Source organism: Medicago sativa, chromosome 6, assembly GCF_051527215.1.
Source record: "Medicago sativa cultivar Bolivia chromosome 6, Bolivia_mono, whole genome shotgun sequence".
Classification (NCBI taxonomy): domain Eukaryota; kingdom Viridiplantae; phylum Streptophyta; class Magnoliopsida; order Fabales; family Fabaceae; genus Medicago; species Medicago sativa.
In genome coordinates, this window is record NC_140754.1 from 62,959,856 (window position 1) to 62,967,729 (window position 7,874).

Below are 7,874 nucleotides of genomic sequence, written 5' to 3' on the forward strand. Positions count from 1 at the left end.
TGATCATAAGCGAAGAGAATACATTTCGCGTCTTATCATTTTAGGGATTTATATCCTATACTTGCCATACTTATCATTCATGCTATTTTTCTAGTTCTCAACACTATGTCGAGGCTCTACATTCATTCCCTTTCTTAATTCTTCACTACCCGGACATATTGCATATCATAACACTCTTGCGTATCATTTATCATCAATCATTGTTAACAATTGCCATGCCTTTCCCTTGTTTAAAACCTTGTTTGGAAATGTACTTTAGGCACTTGGAATTGAGGGGTTCATAGTTTAAAAAGATACTGCAAGATCGAGCCTCGGATAGCCCTTGCTGGCCACGAAACGAATTGACAACACATGTTGTGCAGTCAATTTCGCCTGGCCAAATATTTCTCCGCCATGAGGAAATTTTTCGCCATGGAGAGCTAAATGGCGAGCTACTCCAGAGAGCACTGATCCCCAGCTCTCCATGGCGAGCTAAATTTCGCCTGGCGAACTGTAGCAGTTCAGAATTCTGCAGAAAACGTGATTTTGCATAAAAACCTCAATTTCAAGCATCTTAAGGTACTTGGCACTTCTAGGACACATAAAAATAGTTAGAAATGGAATACATGGCATCATTAACATGTTTTGTTCATAAATGGTACAAAAGGGGTTCTATAATCCCTAATTTCATAAACTAACATAATCTTGTTTTCTCACAAGAATTACACATTCCAAAGGTAGGATAAACTATCTAGGAACTCACCTAATCATGTTTTCTTGCTTTCCTACAAGATCCAAGCTCAAACCCTAGCTTTTGCTTCAATCTTGATCCTTAGCTTTCATCCAAAAACCATGCTTTAATCTTTCCTTCACTAGTTCCTTGCTTGCTAAGCCACCGAAAACCATGCTTGATCACACTAGGAAGAAGTTTGGATGATCTAGAGTGGAGAGAGAGGGCGTGGGTTAGAGAGAAGGAGGAGAGAATTCTCTTCTCAAAACCTAGAGAGAGAAAGAGCAATCACAAATGAGAAATTTTGGGCCAATTTCACTTAAATACTCCTCTGCCGCCAAGTTACCATAATACCCTCCGTCTTAAACGTGTTTAGCTGACACTGATACATAAGTCCATACTTGACTGATAACACATAGTAATATTGTCTGTCGTACATAACATTTTCCATCATAAACGCTTTCCATGAACATCAGTCCTCTGATACATTTAACAGGTAAAATTTCCATTAGCCGACAAGCGGGATGTTACATTATTTGTTTCAATAAATGTAGTTTTTTATTTGTTTTTGAATTTACAAATTTGTTAAGAAAAAAATTGAAGGAAAATTTGTTATTTTTTTAAAAACTAATTTTTTTTCTTCGAATTTTTATCATATCCACTAAAAAATTCTTACTACCAAACGCTATTTTTGAAAGTTAATGCCTAGTATGATTTTTGAATGTCAAACATGCTCTGATTATTTTTTAATGTTAATTAATAGTAAAAAAAATCTCTAAATTATTGAATGTCAAAATCATTTTTATTTAAATTTGTTACAAACAGGGTCTATGAGGTTGTTCGTTATAACTTTTAAAAAATATCACTTTTAAGAGCATTATTTCTCTTTGTTATTTTTTTTTAAAACCAGGATCTAAAAAAAAATCTAAAAACAATTTGAAATTAAAAGATATTAAGATTATGTTTTTTATGGGAGGGCCAAATCGGAAGGAGTTGAAGAAAAAGATGAAAAGAGGTGAATATAGACAATATTCTGTCTCTAGTTATTATTATTATAATTATATACTGAAATGATGTATACCACTAAAGATTGTATTTTAATTGGTGAATTTTTAATGATGACGCGTTCTTACACATGTCATATTTTGAGTATTTGATTACTTAGAAACTTGTGAGTGTTATTTCAAACATTATATTTTGATTGGTGAGTTTTAATCTGTGACTGACATATTCCTACACGTGGTATGTTTTAATTCTATCATTAATTATAAACTTACGTGTATTCCACCAAATATTGAATTTTTTTTTGACAAAAACCAAAGAATGTATTTTGATTGGTGAGTTTCCTTTTAATAATGTTGTCTTCTTTCGCATGTCGTGTTCTGATTGTATAATAATGCAGAAATTAAAAGGATAGGTTTTGCGTGAAAAGATGGTTGGTTGTTTCCACTTAAAGATTGCATAAAGAACATTGTTCAAATGTTGTTAAGCTAATTAGTTTGTAACTGAATTAGCATAGGTAAACCAAAATATTCTTGAAACAATCTAATTAAAAGTTGGATGAAATGAACTAATATGAAAAATAAAGAAATGAAAGATATAAAAAAAAAAAGTGAAGATGCTAAATACAGATCACATGTACATATATAGTGCAAGCATAGCCAGCTCCGTGTATGCATATATAATGAATAGCCTCACTATAAAAACTCTTGGCATCATTGCTAATTGGAAAACAATTTTATAACCTTCTAGTTCTCAACAATTTTCTAATTGGAAACATGTTGCAAAATGAACATTGAAATTTTATTAGCCTGATAAACCACATCCGCGAGTGAGATGAGTATTAAATTTTTAAATCATAGAAGGCTATGCCTCCCAACATCAGACTGTTTCCCCAAATCTTCAAAGTACCATTTTTGGAGTTGTACATACCCAACTTCTATTTGAAACCTCTCAACTCAAGAAAATCTATCAATATTTGATAATCCTCATAAATATATAACATTTCTGGAAAGGCATATAAACCCCTATCTCTTATGTAATGTACATTGTACAATTTAGTCCAAGAAACTTTATTTCCGTATACCTTCATTACCCAAACATATCATCATTTGCAATGTTGCTCAAGCAATCCTTCAACACTCGCAAGGTTTTGAAATTCATCTCCAAATCAACCATGGAAAGCTTTTGATACAACACCTTCAGTTGAGATAGAACTAACGAAAGAATAGGGATAGTCTTGTATCTTTCTCCAAGAATCCGTACCTAAAGCATGAATATTAATTTCATTACTTTTTCCATCAATAAAGAAAGAAATAGCAACAACCTTATAATTATCAATGAAATGATCATAGGCGAAATTGTCCAGTATAAACCTTTATCGCTAACTTATTGATTGTATGGTAGACTGGTATGTAACTAGTGTATTGGTAGGAGATGTTATTAACCTTGAGAAAGAGTTGTCTAGTAGCACTTTTGTTGGAGCAGCTATTGTGCAATCAACACAGTTTGTTCATACCACTAAGTTGACTATGGAACAAAGAGAAAACCAACAGAGTAGTAAATTTCCTGATATGCACATTGTTGGTCCCTAGAGTGACTCCGTAATCAGGGGCGGATTTGTTCAAGGCAGGGTGTGGCAATAGCCACACCAGCCCAGGCCCAATATTTTTTTATCTGTCCAGTCCAGCCCAGCCGTCTGACACACACTTTCTATTTTCTGATTTCAAAACAACCATCGCGTTTCCTTTCTCAGCGACTCCTCCTTCTTCTTTTTCCCAACAAACACACGCACCACAACCGGTCACCACCAACCAACCGTCGTCGCCTCTCCTCTCTCAGCGGCGCAACACCACCACCATCGAGTCATCACCTATGTTTTCTCCTCACTCTCGGCGACTCAACATCATCTCTGCTTTCTCATGTTAGTTTTTAGGTCAGTGGTTGTATTGTATGAAACATTGAAATTGAGTTGTCGAAATTGTTTGAATTAGGTTTTGGTTAATTGAAATTGTTTGAATTAGGTTTTGCTTAAGTTATGGTTACTGTACTGAAATTGAAGTTGAAGGTTTTGGCTACAATATCAATCAATTGTTTGTTCGAATTATTATTTTCCCTTCATGTTGTATTAGCAGAAATCTAATATATTGTTTGTTGTATAATTGAAACTGGATGAAGATTTTTTCTATTCAAGTACTGTTTAAAAGTGACTGATATTGTCTCATTCATTTTCAAAAAAAAAAAAATAAAATAAAATAAAATTTGCCTCACTGGTATTGTCTGTCCAGATCCGCCCCTGTCCGTAATAGACTTGGACTGTATTCAAGATCAACCATCTTGGTGTGGTTTGGGTTCTTCCAATGTTTAGGTCTTTAAAGAGGTTTTAAATCCCAACGTCGCTCATGACTTGGAGATCTTGCAGCAGGATGTTTGGAATGAGAACGATATGTTAGTAAATTTAGCGTGGTGTATTGGATTAAGATTTTAAGAGATTTTAAAAGGATTTTTTATATCCAAAATCTTGTTGTATTCAATCAAGACTTTTTGCAACTTAAAAGAAGTATTGTGGTATTCAATCAATACCCTTTGTCATTTAAAAAAAGTCATGTAGTATTCAATCAAGACTCTTTATCACTTAAAAAAGTCTTGTGGTATTCAAAATCATTCAAATTTCGAATTATTGTTTAATAAATTGGATTTTGATGGATTTTGTGGGATTTTCGAGTGAAATTTTAGCATGAAAAAGTCTTTCAAAAAACATGAGATTTCTTAGGATTGTGTTTTCTTTTAAGTCCTGCACGATTAGCGTATAATATGCAGAAAATTCACAAGGATAGCGCAATCAACACATCTCAAACTACTTTATAGTTTGTTTATTTTGCAGTTCTTAAAAAATGATTAAGATATATAGTGAAATTATCGACAATTTAATCTGAAAATGTTGATATAGTTATTTTGGACGCGAAATTATATAAGTTTTACTTGTTCGCTAATTTATTTTATTCTAAATTAATATTTAGTTGAAGTTGTTATTATTTGTTCTTTTGTTATTTGAGATGATTCTATGTCATATTTTACAACACTTACAATGTGTCATACTCGATAGATTAATTCGTTAGCTATTCAACCAAGAAGATAAATGGCTAAGCAAACTTTGTTGACCTCCCAACCTTAAACTGCGTTGCCCTTTCAACTTAACATCAAACCAACTCCACACTGTCTGTGGTGTTTAGTGACTCCAAATTCAAATGGTTGGATTTCATGTGGCGTAAACCTAACTTTCAAAGTTTACTTCCCATGAATTCCGACTATCTAAACATTGCCCCACTATAAAGACAACCAAGAGGGTGGAGTTTTTTTTTTTTGTTGTATGTGAAAAAGACAATGAAGTTTAAGATAGGAAGGTCTACAGAATTAGCATAGTGTTTTATCTTCTTGATTTAACAGCGTGCAAATAGATCAGACGAGCTAAAGCCAGGTTGTAATAACAAATATAGGATATAAAAACAAAGGATTTGGGTGGTGAAGAATCCATTGTTGTTTTATTGAACGAAGAGGAAGAAGAGAAAGATTACAGGGTTTGTGGGTGCAGCAGGTAAAGAGAAAGAAGATGTGGTAAACAAATAACATAGACATGTAAGTTTATAGGGTTAGAATGTTGTTATTTGCCACTAGGCTTCTTCACGCGATCGACATGACTCTCCTTGTTAGATAAAGGTCCTTTTCAAAATGAGCGGATCCACGTGACACTCTTCAAATTTGGCGTGTCCCGGTGTCGGACACGACACCGACACTTGTAATTACAGTGAATTATGTGATTTTTTTAAATTATTAGTTGTATTGGTGTGTCAGTATTTGTGTCGTGTCTGGTGCCCGTGTCCGTATCCATGCTTCATAACGACTTATTGGGTTAGCGACTTATTCACTCATGCATCCAATTGACAAAATTAACTCCCAAAATCGGTCGCTATGAAATCTGAGACATGACAAGTGGTTAGTGTTGCTTCTATTGCCGTGGATGTTGTGAAGTACCAGCGACAAACGCTGGAAGAAGATTGACGAAGTTGTGAAGCATTTTTTATTAAATTTAAAATAAATAAGAAAAACGATGAGTTTGTAATCACCTTCAATAAAGTTAGTTTATCAAAGGCGCTTGTAGTCTGCCAAGTGACAACACGCCCACGTTGAAAACACCCTTACTTTGGATAAAATCAATTTCCATGCGGATTATATATCCAAATCTACTTGGAGTGATTCCAAGTGACAAACCCCCACATTAGTGAAATGAAATCAACTAAAATTTTACTTTTCATATAGTTAAATTCAAAAATAGTACTAACCCATTCGAGTTGTTTTGAGATATGGAGTGCGCTCCTTCTCAAGACTCAGGTTCGATTGTCCCAGTGCCAATTTCAATGGTTAATAGCCCATACTTGAATATAATAGAACTGTAAAGCAATATTCAATGACACAAGCTCAAAAACACAAATTACAGTGCAAAGCAATATTATTCTCTACATTATCCATCTATGCAGTGTAAACTGACTTATGCAGGTCTTTCCAACTTATTGATAATTCACAAGCATGAACTCAGAGTGATAACAATAGCTAAAACTATGTACTGTTAATATTTACTATAAATTATCGAATAGCCTAAATTACCACATGAATAATTAGATCAATGAGAAAAAGAAAGTATTAATTAACTCACAGAAACATTAACAACTTTCCCTCAAAATTTTAATTAGAGTCATACATAAGCATATTCATATAAGCAAACACAATCAAAATGGCAAATTGTTACCCGGTATCCTTTTGACTCAAGCTGCAAGCAGCAAATATCCTAACGATTGCAGCAGTACAGCAATAGAATGGTTTCAACCATTGTTTCCCAATTCACGGCAGTACAGAAAACCCTAGCGATTGCAGCCATCAAATTAGTTAAATAAATCCTTAATCTTTTAGTAAAAATTAGGCATGGAATTATCTACAAATAATAATATTTTAGTAGTGTCTGTGGCTAAATATAAACATCAATTGAATGTAGATGAGAATAAACAAGAGAGATGAACTAAACTTCCATGACCTTAATATTGATGTATAACTTGGCCACAGACACTACTCTTCTCTGACGTGACAGAACAACTCGAATAAAAAATGGAACAGGAGATCAAATTTAGGAAACATGGACTCAATCTTATAAGGAGAAGAAATATTTTCTTCACAATGTATGTGGTGTTTTCTATGTGGCTGAGTATACCGCTGATCTCTAAGTGAGAGGCTTAATTTTATGACTATATATATATCAATATCCAAAATACACCACTGACTCGATAAGATTAGCATAGCCACATGAATTAGTAAAACATTTTTCAGTTGAGAAATGTAAGGCAATGTTTTTTTTTTTAACCCGAAAATGTATATATTATGTTTTGTCCATCCAACTAAGCTAAGCCCACGAGCACAAGTAAGGCAAGGTTTGACAGACTAGCTAAGCAAATGAAGCACAATAATAACCTTTTTTTTTTTAAGCAAAGCACAATAATAGCCTAAAAAAAATGAGAACGTTGTTAGGAGGGGAATATAAACTTGAGAACGTGGCTATGACAAAGAATTTGAATTTCAGATTTTTACTTAATAAGACTTGGTTGACTCAGATTTAAATAGAGACTTGTGCACCATGCATTTTGGTGGGGAAAAGATTGCGCCTTTGATATTATGTTCAAAATTAAATTCTCCTTCTAGTTCATAAGTTGTGATTTTAATATTTGACATGTCAAAATTTATCATGTAAACAAACGTTTAATTTTAAATTTGAGTAACTTGAATTTAATTTAAAAGTTATATGATTAGAAAATTTTATTTTTTGCAGTCAAAATAAATAATCAAAAGTTCATATAAATCAATCTTTAGAGAATTTGAACTTCTAAACAAAATAAATTATGATATGTGTGAACTTGATGGCACATAAACTAGAAATGATAAAAAAATATTTTATCATATTTATTGATGACTGTAAATTTGAAAAATAAAATTGATACGCTTGATACTTTAAATTCTTATAACAAAATTTGAAATTTATATTTAATAGAGTACCCAAGTTTAAGAACAAAATTTCTACTTATGACGTTTTGAAGAAAAATCAACCCAACTTGTCTTATTTTTT

The 7,874-nt window shown here is 32.9% G+C and overlaps 1 long non-coding RNA gene across 1 annotated transcript; it reads right to left on the bottom strand.

The window, feature by feature from the left end:
* Window positions 1-2,469: 2,469 nt before the first annotated feature.
* LOC146916195 (uncharacterized) lies at window positions 2,470-6,946 on the bottom strand. Its single transcript, XR_015013779.1, has 3 exons — window positions 6,513-6,946; window positions 6,049-6,156; window positions 2,470-2,974 (listed from the first exon to the last, which is right to left on the bottom strand). It is a non-coding gene; the product is annotated as an uncharacterized LOC146916195 (long non-coding RNA).
* Between the last annotated feature and the right edge of the window lie 928 nt (window positions 6,947-7,874).